Genomic DNA, 21,323 nt, shown 5'->3' with positions numbered 1-21,323 from the left:
GCCTCCTGTAGTTTCTCTGTTTTCCTCCTGTAGTTTTCCTATGTCCTCCTGTAGTTTTTCCTGTAGGCTTTTTTTTGAAGGCCGAGTGAGGGAAAAGCCTCTAGAATGCCACCTAAGACCTCCTAAGACCCATCCACACCATACTATATCCTCCCAAGCTCCAAAACCACCTTCTAACGCCACCTGTTCACTGCCACACTCACACACAATAAATTAGATGCATGTTAAATTCACATAAAAACACATAAAAATCCAAAAATATGTTTTTTGCTTATTTGCTTACAGAGATAGCATGGTTAGATGTTGTTTACTCCCTTGAATAGGTAATGGCATTTCTTTCATGGTTTTCATAGTGTTTTTGGCAAAAGTAGAATTGGCATGTTCACGAGGCTTTGCTAGGTTTTGCTTTACATTCCAGTCTCTTTCCTTTCTGCAATTAGAATAGCTTCTGTAGAGTAATCTTTCTTTCCTTTCATCACACCTAGAGCTTCTTCTGAAATCTATAGAAGTTGGCTTGAGCTCCTAGTGATCTCAAGCCGGCTAACCAAGTGACAACCTGCAGTGAAAAGTAGTACTTGTGCATACAACACCGACGCTTCCAAGTTTGTTACGAACTACCGGGTTGATAAAAGTAAAGTTGGTAGCCCAGGAGTTGCAACATTCTTGCTGCAATACTGGAACTCACCACTTTTTGGCGTTGATGGCGGGGAAGCGTCAGAGTATTATGTGATTACTGCTTTCTTCTATTTCCCATTGCGGCATTCTGCTAATAGTTTATTTCGGCAAAAGTAGAATAGTCATTTATTTTCTTTCAATTTATGCATTTCCTTGCTTTCCTTTCCAATTCTGCAAGTTCCATTTTAGCAAAAGTAAACTAGTCATTTCTTTTCCTTCAGCTCTGCATTTCCTTGCTTTCCTTTTCAATTCTGCAAATTTCTATTTAGCAAGTTCATTTCAGCTAGTTGCAATTTGTTTTGTTCAATCATAATTTCAGCTTCTGCAGGTACTATCAGTGTGGGGAAAAAGAAACAAAAACCAACCAAAAAAATTTCCTTTCATGCCTTGTAGGAATAGAGATAACTCAGGAAAAAATTTTCCCAACACCCCCACTCCTTCACACAGCCAACCTTCTCTCTTCTTCGGTGGATGCGATCAAGAAGAACCCTTAGGTGAACATCTAGACATATTTGAAGAGCCTATAGGGGAAGAAGAAGAAGAAAACATTCCTCGGGAGCCAATGGCTGAAAACATAGATGTTAGGGGGAATAGAGAGAATAGAGGGTACCTTTCCCATTCGGGAGACTAATGGGGACACCAAAATGAAGAATAGAATCCCTTCAGCCCTACCTCATTTCCACGGTCTAACTACAGAAGATCCTGACACCTTCTTGTTTGAATTTGTTGTCATCTGTCGAACTTATGACTATGTAGAAGACGAGCAAAAGTTGAAACTATTCTCTTCTACTCTCAAGGATGCAACACTGCGTTGGTTCATGGGATTACCTGGCAATAGCATCACAACTTGGGCTCAGATGCAACAGGCTTTTAACAACAAGTATCGAGACTATTGTAGGTCAAAAGATACTAAAAAGGAAATCTTCCAAATGACCATGGGAAGTGATGAGTCCCTAGAAGACTATGAAGAGAGGTTCCAACTTAATTACAAAAGGGCCGGGTGTACACTTGATCTTGAGTCTCTAAAGATGGTCCTGCTCAGGGGAATTCGAGAAGATCTTCTAGACACCCTCCATCTACTGGCCGGGGGAGACATCTACCAACTGTCCTATGAGGACATAAAGACTATTTTTAGAAACCATTCTAGAGCAACCAGAAAGAAAGGTAGGGGGAGTCAACCCATAGCCAGTGCCTCTTCTTCCGATTCATCCATTAAAGGTGAAATTGGAAACATGCTAGAAGACTTCAAGAGTGAGATGTTGTAGACTCTTGCTGTGCAAATGGATACCTTACATATCAAAAGAAAACAAGAGGAAGCATAGAGGGGTTTGGCCATCTTTTGTCCTAGATGCACCAGGAGGCATTTTAGGAATGAATGCCCATTGAACTCTATAGAGGTTTATTCAGTATGTGAAAAAAATCATTCTATAGATAAGTTCCCTTCCTTGCCCAGACTTAAAGCTGTATACCAAGGGGCCAAAGGAGTCACTGAACAGATCTATTACATAAACCAAAGGAGGCCACATGGACATAGACCATACCAACAGGGGATACAAGGGACATCTCAGGCATACTACAACCCCAACCAAGTAACCTCCATACCTTCTTGGGGCCCCCCTGCTCATCCTTCCTGGTCCACACCTCCTCCTTCCTTCACATCTCAATATCATGCCCAACCAGCCACTCATTCATTTAAAATCTATGCTCTGCCACAACCTCAGTGGAATGCACCTCATTAGGGGTGGAGGCCCCAATACAACTCTCTTCCCACTCTTCTGCCTCCACCACCTACCCAACCACAACCGTTACCTTCTGCTCCACCAAGGCAACCCCAAATGCCTGCCCAACCAAATTCGAACATGAAAAACAAACAAGCTCAACAAGTGTATAGTGGGGAACCATCATGTGTAGAATTTTCACCTGTAGATCAATTGATATATGCAATGTCCTAAAGCATAATACTAGATCTACTTCTACCTTAAACTTTACGGAAGATTAAACAGATATGAGCATCATCAAGCATGAACAGATATAAATGAGAATGATAAGTAATCAACCAAAACACAGAAGAATTTACCCAGGGAAAGTCTCAGCCTAAAACCCCAACTTTGTATTATTATAAAAGTGGAAATATAGCCAGTGTTACAAAAAGAATCAGCTCAAAAGCTATCTTGCTCTCTCTGCAATACCTCTGCTTCTCATAGACAGTTAAAGGCCTCTCTCTAACCTCTGGTCTGCCCTCCAAGCCTCATATTTCTTTGTACAATTTTGATTGGGGTCCAGTGTAGCCACTTGTGTGAATTGGCCTCTTCACACACTCACCAACCTCTGATCCAACTGCGCAGTCCTGAAGGAGATAAATCCAACCATGGATGAGCTTCCTTTATAGGAAAAATATTCATCCAACTGATAGTACAATGTCGCTTCTTTGATCTCAACTGGGTCTCTGTCTGAACTGACATGCACGAGTTATTCATGAGAGAATCTTCAATTATCTAAAGTGCAACAGTTATATGCAAGCATGCATTAACTAACTGAAATTACTTAATTTAAAAAAACTGTTTAAATCAATTATAACTGGACTTGACTCAGTTAACTGAGCCAACTAATTACTACTCAAATTAGAACTCATCCTTATCTCTTTAACTGATGGATAAATTCCTCAATTAATAGAGAAATTGTTGCATGTCCTCACATAGACTTCATGTTTGCTTTTTCACAACTAATTAACTCGTGGTGAATTAATTAATTTATTTTCAAACAACTGTTAAGTTCAAATTCGAATTTTACTTCCTATGTTTAGTCTAGGGACTGACTAAAAATAGGAATCCATCCTGAACTGCTAAAAATAGCATGTTATTTTTAGCACTTCCATTTTTCATTCCCTGTTGCTCAATCCAGCACTAACACCCAAACTGTTATTTATAGCAGTGCTATTTTTACCACTTCTATTTTAGCATTTCTTGTTGCCATTTTCAACACTCCCTCTCAACAAGAAAGGCTTCAACTCGAACCCGGTCCTGTACCTTTGGAATGTTCTGCATGCAACACTTCTACCAAGTGTGGTTGCTCCAACAACTCTAGGAACAAAAAAACTCCTGATTGACCTCTCTGTTGGGCTAGAAACATACTCTGATACTGAAGCTATACCTATTGCTGACAAGTGCTCCCTCTCTGACCTCTGAGCTACTACAACACTCCATGCATCTCGCACCATTTCACACCTCTCTATGCCATCCTACACTAGTGCAACACTCCTATGCCTCTCGCATCATTGCAGCCTGCTAGCTCTACACAGTCCTGGGACTCTTGCACTATAGCTCTCTCTGCCACTCCATCTGCATCTATCTCTACCCAATCAGTCAGTCCTGCTACTCCACATTGGGGCTCCTATAGCAAAGTCGAATCAAAGAGTTTGGGTACCTCAAGGATCCTGCCCCTCCTCCTTGGGATGATCAGTCCACATCGCCCCACCTCCTACCTGGAGGTATGCCTGCATGTGATCCCTCTACCCACCTGGCTCCAAGTTTCCCCCTACTAGAGCTCTCTGCATGAGTATATGTCTCTACTTGATCTCGTCTCAACTTCTCTAGTTGTGGCTGCTCCACAACCTCCTGAAGCTACTTCACCAATCGTGTCTCCTCCACAATCGTCTCAGACTTCTTCTGGCGCTGCATGTTGAGAGGTAATTTCTCTCCCTCTCAACCACCAAGTCTCTATCAGTTGCCTTGCTCCTTAAGGCTTTGCATGTATCTTGAACCTCAAGAGCATATAGGTTCTTGACCCGTGAACCGATCTGCTTCACTTGTCTAGCGATGATGTGTCTAAGGAAAACCTTTCCCTTACTAAAGACTACATCATAGCCTCTGTCTTCCAGCATCGCGATTGACACCAAGTTTCTCTTCAGTCCTGGTACATACTTGACATCGGTCAAGGTAAGGCGAGCTCCATGCTCCCTCTAAAAAATAACCATGCCTATACCTGAGACACTGTACTTTTCATCATTACCCATCGCTATGAGTATCTGGAGATCTTTCTCCTCCAAAGTACTGAACAAACTCTTGCCGCCAGTCATGTGGAAAGAAGCTCCACTGTCAAGAAACCAATCAATTCCCACCATGGATGAAACCATGCATGTGAAGAGCGTGAAATCCAACTCGAACTGTGAAGCAAGTGCCTCACCTTCAGATCCTTCCCCTTATCCCTTCTTGGATTTCCTCTGTGGACAATTTGTAGCAAAATGGCCCACCTCATGACAACGAAAGCATCACACTTTCGATTTGCCAAACTTCTTCCCACCATGGGAAGAATTGGATTCAAAAAGAGAAACCTTCTCCTTCCCCTTCTTCACCTTACTCTCTAAGGCACAGTTTTCTTCATCCTCCATGGATGAAGAACCATCTCTGGTGCTTCTTTTGATCTCCTCCTACATCAAATCCAACCAAAGTTGTTCCCAATATGGCAATTTTTCTCTTCCATTAACCGAGTCCTGGTAGCTATGCCAGCTCTTAGGAAGACCGAGCAGTGCAAGACTCACCATGTCATCATCAGTTGTCATGATCCCTACACTTCCAAGCTCATCCATGCATGTGGTGAGCTTGTTCAAATACATAGAGATCATGTCACCCTTTTCACACTTGATCTTTCGACGTTTGTACTTCAGTGCCAAATTTCTCTGATCACTGCTATTCTGATAAATATCTTTCAATGTTTTCCATATCGAAAATGGAGTCTCCTTCCCATGGAGGCTCGAGACAATGTGATCTCAAACTCCCTCCAGGAGGATTCTCCTTGCTCTAGCCACACACTTTTCCCATTCTGCCAATTGAGTAACATCAGTCGTGTAGAAATTTCACCTGTAGAACAAACCGATATATGCAATGTCCTAAAGCATAATACTTGTTCTACTTCTACAAAACATTAAATGGAAGCATAATCGAATTCATGAGCAACATCAAGTAGAAACATGCATAATTGATCAAGAGAAATCAATCACACATAACACAGAATATATTACTGGGGAAAGCACCATCATAAAATCCTAAGACTGTATTATCAATCAAGTTGAAATCCTCTTCAACATACAAAAAGAATCAGCTCAATAGCTATCCTGCTCTCTTTGTACTCTGATGATCTTCAATCAGAAGATGAAAATCATGGACTACCTAGGCCTCAATATATAGGCCACAAGTCCTCCAATCTCCTATAATAGATCCTTCTCCATGCAAGGAATACTTAATAGAAATATCCAAGCATCTGATAGTACGTTGTCCCACATCTGATCTCAACTGGGTCTCTGACAGAACTAACATGCAACAGTTATCCATGATTGAATTCTCAGTTATCTAAAATAATAGTTGTCACATGCATGCAAGCATTAACAAACTATATTTTATTATTTTAACAACTTGTTAAAATAATCTAACTAGAATTGACTAGTTAGAACTAAGTCAACTAATTCTCTCATTATAGAACTCATACTTATTCCCTCAATCAGTGGAGGAAATTAAGGATAAATTTCTCAATCAGTGGGGCAACTCATGTGCATGCTCACAAAGACTTCAAATTCGAATTTCCTTAACTAATTAACTCAACTGAATTAATTAATTAATATTTCCAACTGTTGTTAAGAACAAAATTAATTTTACTTCCTATAGATAGACTAGGGATTGCTATAAATAGGAAGGGACCCAGAAATGTTATTTTTAGAACTTTCTATTTTTAGAAGTTTCACCTCTCACCCAATGTGGCCAATGGCCTCACTGGCCAAACTGCTATTTTTAGACATGTTATTTTTAGCAGGTCTATTTTTAGCACATTCTAAATTTAGCATTTCTTCTTGCACATTTTTTAACACTCCCTCTCGGCAAGAAAGGCTTCCTCTCGAACCCGATCCTATAACTCTGGAATGTTCTGCATGCAACACATCTACCCAGTCCACTTGCTCCAACAACACTTGGAACAAAAACACTCCCAACTGACCACTCTATTGGGCTAGGAACATACTTTGATGTTAAAGCTCTACCTGCTACTGACAAGTGCTCCCTCTCTGACATCTGCGCTACTGAAACATCTCCATGCATCTCGCACCATTGCACACCTCTCTGTGCCATCTAGCACTGTGCAAAACTCTTGTGCCTCTCGCATTGCTACAACCTGCTAGCTATGCGCTGTCCTAGGATTCCCTGCACTGTCACTCTCTCTGCCGCTCCATCTGCATCTATCTCTACCCAATCAGTCAGTTCCTGTTACTCCACATCGAGGCTCCCGTAGCAAGGTCTCATCTAAGAGGTTGGGTACCTCAAGGATCCTACCCCTCCTCCTTGGGACGATCACTCTATATCGCCCCACCTCCTACCTGGAGGTATGGCTGCATGTGATCCCTCTACCCACCTAGCTTGAAGTTTCCCCCTACTGGAGGTCTCTACATAAGTAGATGCATCTACTCGATCTCCTCTCAGCTTCCCCTGTTGTGGCTGCTCCAAAACCTTCTGAAGCTACTGCACCAATCGTGGCTCCTCCACAATTGTCTGGGACTTCTTCTGGCTCTGCATGTTGAGAGGTAATATACTCTCCCTCTCAACCACCAAGTCTCTAAAATTTGCCTTGCTCCTCAAGGCTTTGCATGCATCTTGTACCTCAAGTGCATGCAGGTTCTTGGCTAGCGCACCAATCTATTTCCACTTTCCCACCGTCACGAAATTTTCTAGAAAAAGAGCTGATTTTAAATCAGCGATATCTCCCTCATCCGAACTCCGATTCAGCCGATTTTTTTTTTATTATTTTAGCTATTTTTCCGCAAGGAATCCAAATCTGCTATTTATTTCTGAAAAATTTGTACAGAAATTTTCAAATCTGCTCTGCAAACTCTCGGCCCAAAACTCAAAAACTTTAAAATCTCCTCTCAGTGTACTGTTCTTGCTTAATCACCTGTGCTCTGATACCATGTAGAAATTTCACTTGTAGAAGAAACTGATATATGCAATGTCCTAAAGCATAATACTTGTTCTACTTCTACAAAACATTAAGCAGAAGCATAATCGAATTCATGAGCAACATCAAGTAGAAACATGCATAATTGATTAAGAGAAATCAATCACACATAACACATAATATATCACTGGGGAAAGCACCAGCATAAAACCTCAACACTGTATTATCAATCAAGTGGAAATCCTCTTCAACATACAAAAAGAATCAGCTCAGTAGCTATCCTGCTTTCTCTATACTCTAATGATCTTCAATCAGAAGATGAAAATCATGGACTACCTAGGCCTCAATATATAGGCCACAAGTCTTCCAATCTCCTATAATAGATCCTTCTCCATGCTAGGAATACTTACTAGAAATATCCAAGCATCTGATAGTACATTGTCCTACATCTAATCTCAACTGGGTCTCTGACAAAACTGACATGCAATAGTTATCCATGAGTGAATTCTCAGTTATCTAAAATAATAGTTGTCACATGCATGCAAGCATTAACAAACTATATTTTATTATTTTAACAACTTGTTAAAATAATCTAACTGGACTTGACTAGTTAGAACTAAGTCAACTAATTATCTCATTATAGAACTCATACTTATTCCCTCAATCAGTGAGACAACTCATGTGCATGCTCACAAAGACTTCAAATTCGAATTTCCTTAACTAATTAACTCAAATGAATTAATTAATTAATATTTCCAACTGCTGTTAAGAACAAAATTAATTTTACTTCCTATAGATAGACTAGGGACTACTATAAATAGGAAGAGACCTAGAAATGCTATTTTTAGAACTTTCTATTTTTAGCAGTTTCACCTCCCACCCAATGTGGCCAATGACCTCACTGGCCAAACTATTATTTTTAAACATGCTATTTTTAGCATGTCTATTTTTAGCACATTCTAAATTTAGCATTTCTTGTTGCACATTGTTCAACAAGTCGGCTTCTGGACTTCCTGATCAATGAAGTCCTTTAGACCGTTATCTTCTAATACTGCCTCCATGCGATCCTTCCAGGCTATATAATTTGAACTGCCATCCAGGGCATATTCGAGTCTCAAACCACTGAATGCCATCGGTGAAATAGATGTGATAAGAACTCAATTTAATATTTAGAAACCACAAACTTTAACTTATCCCTTCTTGTATACTATTCTTCCTTGATAACCTGTGCTCTGATGCCATGTAGAATTTTTTCTACAGAACCTCGCTCTAATACCATGTAGAATTTTCACCTTTAGATCAACTGATATATGCAATGTCCTAAAGCATAATACTATATCTACTTCTACCTTAAACTTTTCAGAAGATTAAACAGATATGAGCATCATCAAGCATGAACAGATATAACTAAGAATGAGAAGTAATCAACCATAACACAAAAGAATTTACCCAGGGAAAGCCTCAGCCTAAAACCCCAACTCTGTATTATCATACAAGTGGAAATATAGCCAGTATTACAAAAAGAATAAGCTCAAAAGCTATCTTGCTCTCTCTACAATACCTATGCTGCTCATAGATAGCCAAAGGCCTCTCTCTAACCTTTGGTCTGCCCTCTAAGCCTGTTAGGGTCCCACCCTAACCCCCTTATTTATGTAGTTGGATCGAGTCATAGTTGTAGATAAGTAAGGAGTCAATAAAGCCCATATTAATAATTGTAAGTGGTTAACCCGCAATTAATGATGGGACCACAGTTAGTTGCAAATGGGCCATGGTATTAGATAGATGGTATTAATAAGAACCATGGTATTGATCCATGGTATTGCATGTATGAGTCATATATAAAGGATAGAGACTCCCTGTGAGGGGCATCGTGTCTTATTTTGTAATCGAGCTCTGCTCTATTGGAGGTTGCCCCCTCGAAGAGGCAAGTGAACATTTCTTTCTTAATAATAAAATACTTGTTGTTGTTTCTCACTCTTCTATGTTCTGGGTATATTTCTTCGCATATTCTGTATTCTGGTATCATCTTGCAGGTTAAGAGCATAACAAGTGGTATCAGAGCTCTTTCCAGGGCTGGTGGGATCTCCATTTCTTAGCAATTTTTTTTTTTTTTGGCTAGAGACGTGTTCCGGCGTCTTTAAACCACGGGATCTGTCGTTGAGCGCATAAACCTACGGATTTGGGGAGGCATGCACGCAGGAAATACAAGAGGTGGTCACGCTTGTTGGACTCCCTTGTAACCCCTGTGGGTACCCCTTCGAGTAGTAGCGCATTAGATAGAACCGCGCACGGATTGTCTTCCAAGTACCCTCTGGGTATATCAGAAGCCCCCTAGCTCCTTTGAAACCTCGCCATAGATAAACCATCGGCCGTCTTGCTGCTATAGTACACCGAGAACAACACTCGAAGAGATTACTCGCCCGTACGATAGGGTAGTTGGGTTGTACGGCTAAGGGTACGGTTGATCCTCCTTAGTTAGAGCCCTGAAACATTGGGTCGAGTACTACTGTCAGACCCTTATGTATATTGCGATTTGTAGTACCTGACACTCCTCGAGACCATAGTTCCCTTTTCTATCTTGGGATCATGCATAATCTATGCCAGATCAGATCTCGCAAGGGGGTTTTCAGCAGCAGCAGACATCAGTCCCGCAGTTCCGAGTTAGCAGACCAGCCATTCTGATCTATTAGATCCATCAGATCCGCAGCAACAATCTGTTCCGGCGATCAGAGCTACCCAATCAGCCATTCAGATCTCTCAGATTCACCAGATCTGCGAAGTTGTGTGGGGTTCCTATATCGGGCCATGATTTCCGTAGGACTTTTGGCAGCATTGACATTTTGAGGATTCGGCTACTGCAGTATTCCTAAGCGAGTAAATCTCCGTTAGGAGTTTTAAAAAAATTCTTATTGATGATCTAGCCCATAAGAATCAGGATGACGAGCTGATCAAGGTGGTACCATTCAATTGTTAGCGAAAAAAATTTGGGCAGTCCCAAATTTCAAGTACATCGGATCGGTGCATGGTAGAAACTAGAGCTCAAGCTATGGCCAATGAGAAGATCGACAAACTTGAACAATCCTTGCAAGCCATCCAAGCTCAGCGTGACAAACTATCTGATGCATTCTCTAAGGGCAAGGAGGAAGCCCGCGAGGAGGCATATATTGGCAATGGACACAGTGAGGGTGAGTCTAGCCACTCTCTTCACCTCTGGGGCACCCGCCAACAATCCCGTCCGCGACCGCCCAAGCTGGATATGCATAAATTTGATGGTTCTCACCCGGCTGCATGGGTAGCACAAATGGAGCAGTATTTCAATCTGAATAACATCTTAGATAATGAGACTCAGCTTATGGTGGGGAGCATGTACTTGGACAATGAAAGATGGCAATGGTGGGAATGGCATCAACGTTGCAATGGAAGTTTTATGACTTGGTCCACCTTCAAAAAAGCTCTTATAGAGCGCTTTGACCAGGAATCTTATTTTTTGGGTCGTCTCACTAAGCTCTGATAGACTGGCACAGTGGATGAATATGTTACAGCATTTGAAGCCTTAGCTTTCCGCACTAGGGATCTCCCAGATGCGTTCTACACGGAATGTTTTATTAGCAGTCTTAAAGAGGCCATACAAGCCCACGTCCGACTACACCACCCTCCCACATGGTCGGAGGCTTGCAAGGTAGCTTGTAACATGGAACGTTCGTTAGCAACCCAGTCCATTCGCCCAAATTTCACCGCCAAGGGTCGCCCCCCACAGGCTCACAACACGACTCAAACACTTAAGGTTCAAAAGGTGTCACCTGCAAAAATGGCCGAAAGAAGAAAGTAGGGACTATGTTACTACTGTGATGAAAAATACTCCCCAGGTCATAAATGCAAGGAACCTAAATTTTTTCAAATTGATGCCACTGATTACAGCTCATCGGAGGAAGCCCCACCACTTGAGGAACTGGAGGAGGTAGAAGAGGACAACCAGAAGGACAATGTCCCTGACGAACCAGTTATTTCGCTGCATGCTTTGGCAGGGATTTCTTCATCTCAAACTCTCAAAATCAGAGGTTTTATTAAACATCGCCTAGTAGTAGTCTTGATTGATAGTGGAAGTACACATAATTTCATCCATCAAAAAGTCGCGGAAGTAGTGCATTGTTTTGTACGAGTAGTTTCTAACTTCCAAGTCCAACTTGCGGATGGGGGAATAATGAAATGTGAAGGCCGCTGTGAAAATGTCAAACTTCAAATTGGGGATTATCAGTTGAAAACCCACATGTTTTCCATACACATGGGAGGGTGCGACATTGTCCTCGGTGCTAAATGGCTTCACACTCTTGGGCCAATCACAATGGATTTCCAGGAGTTATATATGAGCTTTAAGCAGAACAACTCCACACATACCCTCCGTGGACTCCAGGCGGGAGCTCCCTCTATCATCAGCTCACATAGGATGGAAAAATTGCTAAAAAGGGCCATCATGGAGTTATAGCTCAATTTAATGCCATCCAGGCCGTCGAACCCAATTCTCTGCCGATTCATCCTGAGATGCAACAAATTTTAAATAACCATATGTCAGTGTTTGACAAGCCTCATGAGCTTCCACCCTCGCGAGGGGAACATGATCATAGCATCACCTTGGTTCCAGGGGCCCAACCACCAAATGTGCGCCCATACAAATATCCGTTCACCCAAAAGAATGAAATAGAAAAAATAATCAAGGAACTTTTGGAAGCATGTGTCATTCTTCCCAGCATTAGTCCTTATTCATCACCAGTGGTCATGGTGCTCAAGAAATATGGGGAATGGCGGATGTGTCCAGACTTCAGGGCCCTCAATAAGTTGACAGTCAAAGATAAATTTCCCATCCCGGTTGTTGATGATTTGCTAGATGAACTCAATGGGGCTCAATTCTTCACTAAGTTGGATCTTTACTCAGGCTACCACCAAATTCGCATGGAGGAAGTCGACATTCCAAAGACTACTTTCAGAACTCATGAAGGCCATTATGAGTTCCTGGTCATGCCATTCGATCTTTGTAATGCCCTGTCTAATTTTTAGAGCCTTATGAACCACCTTATCAAACCATATCTCAGGAAATTTGTCCTTGTCTTCTTCGATGACATCCTCATCTATAGTTGCACTTGGGCTGCACATCTTCAGCATGTAGATCTGCTCTTGCAACTGCTCCGCAAGCATAAATTATTTGTTAAGATGTCCAAATGTTCTTTTGGCATGGAAGAAGTTGAGTGTTTGGGCCACATTGTGGGGCGTGAAGGTGTCAAGGTGGACCCCAAAAAGATACAAGCAATGCAAGATTGGCCTCAACCTAAGACCTTGAAGAGCCTGAGAGGATTTTTGGGTCTCACAAGCTATTGTCGCAAATTTGTCCGCAATTATGGTCGCATTGCGAAGCCCCTCACTCAACTCCTCAATAAAAATTCATTCTTCTGGAATGATGATGCACAACAGGCATTTACAGCTCTCAAAAATGCCATGTGTTCCACTCCAGTCTTAGCACTACCTGATTTCACCAAATCTTTTGTCATTGAATGTGATGCTTCGGGTACGGGTATTGGGGCGGTCTTAATGCAGGAAGGTCGACCCTTGGCCTTCACAAGCCAACAACTAAGTGGGAGGAATCTGGGAAAATCTACCTATGAGAAGGAAATGATGGCCATCATACATGGAGTAGATACCTGGCGACCTTACTTACTGGGGCGACGTTTCCAAATCCGCACAGACCATCACAGTCTTAAATATTTTTTGGAGCAACGCCTATCCTCCCCACAACAAAATAAATGGCTCGCCAAAATGCTGGGATATGATTATGAGATCATTTACAAGAAAGGGAACGAAAATAGTGTAGCAGATGCATTATCTCGCTAATTTGATGAGGAAAGTACCCTGCTCGCAATTTCCCTTCCCATTCTATAATGGATTGCAGAGGCTCACAGGGAATGGTTTTCACATCCCTGGCTCTCCCAACTCATTACTCAATTGCAGGCGGATCCAAATTCCACCAAGGGCTACTCATGGTAGGATGAGATTCTTCGCTACAAGGACAGAGTCGTAATATCACCAACATCCACCCTCAAAAGCTGCATTTTGGCAGAATTGCACTCATCCCCCATTGCAGGACATTCAGGCTTTCAGAAGACATATGCTCCCACTAGAAGATCATTTTTTTGGACATGCATGAAAAAGGACATCCTTACTTTTGTAGTGGAATGCGATGTCTGTCAATGCCACAAAGGGGAGACAGTCAAAGCACCAGGCACATTACAACCATTGCCCATCCCGACATCTATATGGACAGATATTTCTATAGATTTCATTACAAGTCTTCCAAAGTTAGGAAACAAGTCAATCATCATGGTGGTTGTGGACCGACTTTCTAAGTATGCTCATTTCTACGCCCTACCCCACCCGTTTACACCGAATTTGGTCGCTCAATCTTTCATGGATCAGATCTTCAAAATGCATGGCATGCCCACTTCTATTGTGTCTGATCATGACCCGATCTTCACCAGTAATTTTTGGCAGGAACTCTTCAGGCTACAAGGCACCCAACTAAAACTCAGTACTTCCTATCATCCAAAAACGGATGGTCAAACTGAAGCCATCAACAAATGTCTAGAAACCTACCTTAGGTGTTTCACTTCAGAAAAGCAACATCTATGGGTACAGTGGTTGCCTCTAGCTGAATGGTGGTATAACACCAACTATCATGCCACCACCAAAGTGACTCCCTATGAAGCAGTTTATGGTCAACTCCCTCCTTCCCCTACTTCTTATATCAAGGGGTGCTCAAAGGTACAAGCAATGGATCAACTCCTACAAAACCACACAACCATGCTCGCCCATCTTAGAGAGAATCTTCATCAAGCTCAAAACCGCATGAAGCAACAAGTAGATCAGCATCGCTCAGAGCGCCAATTTCAAGAAGGGGATCAGGTATTTTTGAGGCTGCAACCATATAAGCAAACTTCACTCAAAGAAAAGGGTTGTCATAAACGATCTCCAAAATTCTACAGACCATATCAAGCACTTCAGCACATTGGAGAAGTGGCCTACAAGCTAGCTTTGCCACCCACTGCAAAAATCCATCCAGTTTTCCATGTCTCGTGCCTCAAGAAAGTGATTGGGAACAATTGCAGAATTCAAACCAGTCTACTTGAATTGGATGAAGAAGGGTCAATCTGGCTCCAACCTGAACAGGTCCTAGACACACGAGAACGGCACCTGCGTGGCCGCATGATCAGGGAAGTCCTCGTCAAGTGGAAAGACACCTCTCCGAAATATGCAACCTGGGAACCAGCCACTATTCTTTAGCAGTTTCCGCAGCTTCAGCCTTGAGGACAAGGCTATTCTTAAGGGGGAGGGCATGTTAGGGTCCCACCCTAACCCCCTTATTTATGTAGTTGGATCGAGTCATAGTTATAGTTAAGTAAGGATTCAATAAAGCCCATATTAATAATTGTAAGTGGTTAACCCGCAATTAATGACGGGACCACAGTTAGTTGCAAATGGGCCATGGTATTAGATAGATGGTATTAATAAGAACCATGGTATTGATCCATGGTATTGCATGTATGAGTCATATATAAAGGATAGAGACTCCCTACGAGGGGCATCATGTCTTATTTTGTAATCGAGCTCTGCTCTATTGGAGGTTGCCCCCTCAAAGAGGCAAGTGAACATTTCTTTCTGAATAATAAAATACTTGCTGTTGTTTCTCACTCTTCTATGTTCTGGGTATATTTCTTCGCATATTCTGTATTCTGGTATCGTCTTGCAGGTTAAGAGCATAACAAAGCCTCCTATTTCTTTGCGCAATTTTGATTGGGTTCCAATGTAGACACTTGTGTGAATTGGCATCTTCACACACTCACCAACCTCTGATCCAACTGCGCAGTCCTGAAGGAGATAAATCCTCACCATGGATGAGCTTCCTTTATAGGAAAAATATTCATCCAATTGATAGTACACAGTCCCTTCTTTGATCTCAACTAGGTCTCTGTATGAACTAACATGCATGAGTTATTCATGAGAGAATCTTCAGTTATCTGAAGTGAAACAGTTATATACGAACATGCATTAACTAACTGAACTTACTTAATTTAAACAAACTGTTTAAATCAATTATAACTGGACTTGACTCATTTCACTGAGCCAACTAATTACTACTCAAATTAGAACTCATCCTTATCTCTTTAATTGATGGATAAATTCCTAAATTAATAGAGAAACTGTTGCATGTCCTCACATAGGCAACAAGAAATGCTAAAAATAGAAGTGCTAAAAATAGCACTTTGGGTACCAATGCTGGATTGAGCAACAGGGAATGAAAAATGGAAGTGCTAAAAATAACATTCTATTTTTAGCAGTTCAGGATGGATTCCTATTTTAGTCAGTCCCTGGACTAAAAATAGGAAGTAAAATTCGAATTTGAACTTAATAGCTGTTTGAAAATAAATTAATTAATTCTCCAAGAGTTAATTAGTTGTGAAAAATCAAACATGAAGTCTATGTGAGGACATGCAACAGTCTATCTATTAATTGAGGAATTTATTCATCAGTTAAAGAGATAAGGATGAGTTCTAATTTGAGTAGTAATTAGTTGGCTCAGTTAACTGAGTCAAGTCCAGTTATAATTGGTTTAAATAGTTTGTTTAAATTAAGTTCAGTTAGTTAATGCATGCTTGCATATAACTGCTGCACTTCATATAACTAAAGATTCTCTCATGAATAACTCATGCATGTGAGTTTATACAGAGACCCAGTTGAGATCAAAGAAGGGACGGTGTACTATCAGTTAGATGAATATTTTTCCTATAAAGGAAGCTCATTCATGGTGAGGATTTATCTCCTTCAGGACTTCGTAGTTGAATCAGAGGTTAGTGAGTGTGTGAAGAGGCCAATTCACACAATTGGTTGCACTAGACCCCAATCAAAATTGCGTAAATAAATAGGAGGCTTGGAGGGCAAACCAGAGGTTAGATAGAGGCCTTTTGACTATCTATGAGCAGTAGAGGTATTGCAGAGAGAGCAGGATAGCTTTTGAGATAATTCTTTTTGTAATACTGGCTATATTTCCACTTGAATGATAATACAGAGTTGGGGTTTTAGGCTGAGGCTTTCCCCAGGTTATATTTTCTATGTTATGTGTGATTGATTCCTTCTTATCAGTTATATGTGTTGTTATTGATGTTGCTCATGTTCAATTAAGCTTCTGCTAAATTGGTTGTAGAAGTAGATCAAGTATTTTGCTTTAGTATATTGCATTATAAGGTGATCTACATGTGGGAATTTCTACATGGTATCAGAGCACAGGTTATCAAGGAAGAACAATATACAAGAAGGGAGAAGTTGAAGTTTGTGATTCCTGAATATAGAAATCAATTTCTTATCACATCTCTATTTCACCTATGGCGTTCAATGGTTTGAGACTTGAATATGCCCTTGATGGTAGTTCGAATTTTATAGCCTGGAAGAATCGCATGGAAGCAGTACTAGAGGATACTGGTCTAAAGGACTTCATTGATATAGATGTCCCCAAGCCGACTGGTGCTGCTAAATTCGCTGAATGGAAGAAATGTGTGGCTAGAGCAAGGAGAATCCTTTTGGAGGGAGTTCGATATCACATAGTCTCGAGTCTCCATGGGAAGGAGACACCGTTTTCAATGTGGAAAACATTGAAAGATCTATATCAGAATAGTAGTGATTAGAGGAAGCTAGCACTGAAAGACAAGCTTCGAAAGATCAAGTGTGAAAAGGGCGACACGATCTCTACGTATCTAAACAAGCTCACCACATGTAGGGATGAGCTTGGAAGTGTAGGGATCGCGACCGCTGATGATGACATGGTGAGTCTTGCACTCCTCGGTCTTTCTAAGAGCTGGCATAACTACCAGGACTCGTTTAATGGAAGAGAGAAACTGGCAGATTGGGAACGACTTTGGTCGGATTTGATGCAGGAGGAGATAAGAAGAAGCACTAGAGATGGTTTTTCATCCTCCATCATCCATGGAGGATGAAGAAAATTGTGCCTTAGCGAGTAAGGCGAAGAAGGGGAAGGAGAAGGTTTCTCATTTCGAATCCAGTTCTTCCCATGGTGGGAAGAAGTTTGACAAATCGAAAGTGCGATGATTTCGTTGTCATGAGGTGGGCCATTTTGCTACAAATTGTCCACTGAGGAAATCCAAGAAGGGATCCGTGGAAGGATCAGAAGGTGAGGCACTGGCCTCACAGTTTGAGTTGGATTTCACACTGTTCACATGCATGGTTTCATCCATGGTGGGAAGTGGTTGGTTTCTTGACAGTGGAGCTTCTTTCCACATGACCGACGACAAGAGTTTGTTCAGTACTTTGGAGGAGAAATATCTTGAGATACTTATAGAATGGGTAACGATGAAAAGTATATTGTCTCAAATGTAGGCACGGTTATTCTTCAGAGGGAGAACGGAGCTCGAATTACCTTGACCGATGTCAAGTATGTACTAGGACTGAAGAGAAACTTGGTGTCAATCGCGATGCTGGAAGACAGAGGCTATGATGTAGTCTTCAATAAGGGAAAGGTTTTCCTCTGACACATCATCACTAGATAGGTGAAGCAGATCTGTTCACGGGTCAAGAACCTATATGCTCTTGAGGTTCAAGATGCATGCAAAGCCTTGAGGAGCAAGGAAACTGATGGAGACTTGGTGGTTGAGAGGGAGAGTACATTACCTCTCAATATGCATCGCCAGAAGGAGTCTCAAATGATTGTGGAGGAGCCACAATTGGTGAAGCAGCTTCAGGAGGATGTAGAGCATCCACAACTAGAGAAGCTAAGAGGAGATTGACTAGAGACATCTACTCAGGTAGAGACCTCCAATAGGGGAAAACTTTGAGCCAGGTGGGTAGAGGGATCACATGCAGCCATACCTCCAGGTAGGAGGTGGGGCAATGTGGAGTGATCATCCCAAGGAGGAGGGGCAGGATCCTTGAGGTACCCAACCTCTTTGATTCGACTTTGCTACAGGAGCCTCGATGAGGAGTAGCATGACTGACTGATTGGGTAGAGACAGATGCAGATGGAGCGGCAGAGAGAGCTACAGTGCAGGAGTCCCGGGACTGTGTAAAGATAGCAGGCTGCAACAATGCGAGAGGCACAAGAGTGTTGAACCAGTGCAGGATGGCACAAAGAGGTGTGAAACAATGCAAGATGCATGGAGTGTTGCAGTAGCTCAGAGGTTAGAGAGGGAGCACTTGTCAGTAGCAGGTAGAGCTTCAACATCAGAGTATGTTTCTAGCCCAACAGAGAAGTCAGTGGGGAGTTTTTTTGTTCTGAGAGTTGCTGGAGCAACCACACTTGGTAGGAGTGTTGCATGTAGAACATTCCAAAGGTACAGGATCGATTGCGAGTTGATGCCTTTCTTGTTGAGAGGGAGTGTTGAAAATGGCAACAAGAAATGCTAAAAAGTGCTAAAAATAGCACTTTGGGTACCAGTGCTAGATTGAGCAACAGGGAATGAAAAATGGAAGTGCTAAAAATAGCAGTTGAGGATGGATTCCTATTTTAGTCAGTCCCTGGACTAAAAATATGAAGTAAAATTCGAATTCGAACTTAACAACTGTTTGAAAATAAATTAATTAATTCTCCAAGAGTTAATTAGTTGTGAAAAATCAAACATGAAGTCTATGTGAGGACATGCGACAGTTTATCTATTAATTGAGGAATTTATCCATTAGCTAAAGAGATAAGGATGAGTTCTAATTTGAGTAGTATTTAGTTGGGTCAGTTAACTAAGTCAAGTCCAGTTATAATTGATTTAAACAGTTTGTTTAAATTAAGTAAGTTCAGTTAGTTAATGCATGCTTGCATATAACCGTTGCACTTCAAATAACTGAAGATTCTCTCATGAATAACGCATGCATGTCAGTTCAGACAGAGACCCAGTTGAGATCAAAGAAGGGAAAGTGTACTATCAGTTGGATGAATATTTTTCCTATAAAGGAAGTTCATCCATGATGAGGATTTATCTCCTTCAGGACTACGTAGTTGGATCAGAGGTTAGTGAGTGTGTGAAGAGGCTAATTCACAGAAGTTGCTGCACTGGACCCCAATCAAAATTGTGCAAAGAAATAGGAGGCTTGGAGGGTAGACCAGAGGTTAGATAGAGGCCTTTGACTGTCTATGAGCAACAGAGGTATTGCAGAGAGAGCAGGATAGCTTTTGAGCTGATTCTTTTTGTAATACTGGCTATATTTCCACTTGTATGATAATACAGAGTTGGGGTTTTAGGCTGAGGCTTTCCCCAGGTTATATCTTCTGTGTTATGTGTGATTGATTCCTTCTTATCAGTTATATGTGTTCTTATTGATGTTTCTCATGTTCGATTAAGCTTCTGCTAAATTGGTTGTAGAAGTAGATCAAGTATTTTGCTTTAGTATATTGCATTATCAGGTGATCTACAGGTGGGAATTTCTACATGGTATCAGAGCATAGGTGATCAAGGAAGAACAATATACAAGAAGGGAGAAGTTGAAGTTTGTGATTCCTGAATATAGAAATCGATTTCTTATCACATCTCTATTTCACCTATGGCGTTCAATGGTTTGAGACTCGAATATGCCCTTGATGGCAGTTTGAATTATATAGCCTGGAAGGATCACATGGAAGCTTAATCGAACATGAGAAACATCAATAAGAACACATGTAACTGATAAGAAGGAATCAATCACACATAACACAAAATATATAACCCAGGGAAAGCCTCAGCCTAAAACCCCAACTCTGTATTATCATACAAGTGGAAATATAGCCAGTGTTACAAAAAGAACCAGCTCAAAAGCTATCCTGCTCTCTTTGCAATACCTTTGATACTCATAGAGAGTCAAAGGTCTCTATCTAACCTCTGGTCTACCCTCTAAGCCTCCTATTTCTTTGCACAATTTTGATTGGGGTCCAATGCAGCCACTTGTGTGAATTGGCCTCTTCACGCACTCACTAACCTTTGATCCAACTACGCAGTCCTGAAGGAGATAAATCCTCACCATGGATGAGCTTCCTTTATAGGAAAAATATTCATCCAACTGATAGTACACTATCCCTTCTTTGATCTCAACTGGGTCTCTGTCTGAACTAACATGCATGAGTTATTCATGATAGAATCTTCAGTTATCTGAAGTGCAACAGTTATATGCAAGCATGCATTAACTAACTAAACTTACTTAATTTAAACAAACTGTTTAAATTAATTATAACTAGACTTGACTCAGTTAACTAAGCCAACTAATTACTACTCAAATTAGAACTCATCCTTATCTCTTTAACTGATGGATAAATTCCTCAATTAATAGAGAAACTGTTGCATGTCCTCACATAGATTTCATGTTTGCTTTTTCACAACTAATTAACTCATGGTGAATTAATTAATTTATTTCCTTATCTCTTTAACTGATGGATAAATTCCTCAATTAATAGAGAAACTACTGCATGAGCTCACATAGACTTCATGTTTGCTTTTTCACAACTAATTAACTCATGGTGAATTAATTAATTTATTTTCAAACAGCTGTTAAGTTCAAATTCGAATTTTACTTCCAATGTTTAGTCCAGGGACTGACTAAAAATAGGAATCCATCCTGAACTTCTAAAAATAAAATGCTATTTTTAGCACTTCCATTTTTCATTCCTTATTGCCCAATCTATCACTGATACCCAAACTGCTATTTAT

This window comes from Pinus tabuliformis, chromosome 2_2 (assembly GCF_031772625.1).
Source record: "Pinus tabuliformis cultivar Carrire ecotype Pingquan chromosome 2_2, CPIR1, whole genome shotgun sequence".
Lineage (NCBI taxonomy): Eukaryota > Viridiplantae > Streptophyta > Pinopsida > Pinales > Pinaceae > Pinus > Pinus tabuliformis.
The sequence above is the reverse complement of the archived record's forward strand: the minus strand, read 5'-3'. Positions refer to the sequence as shown.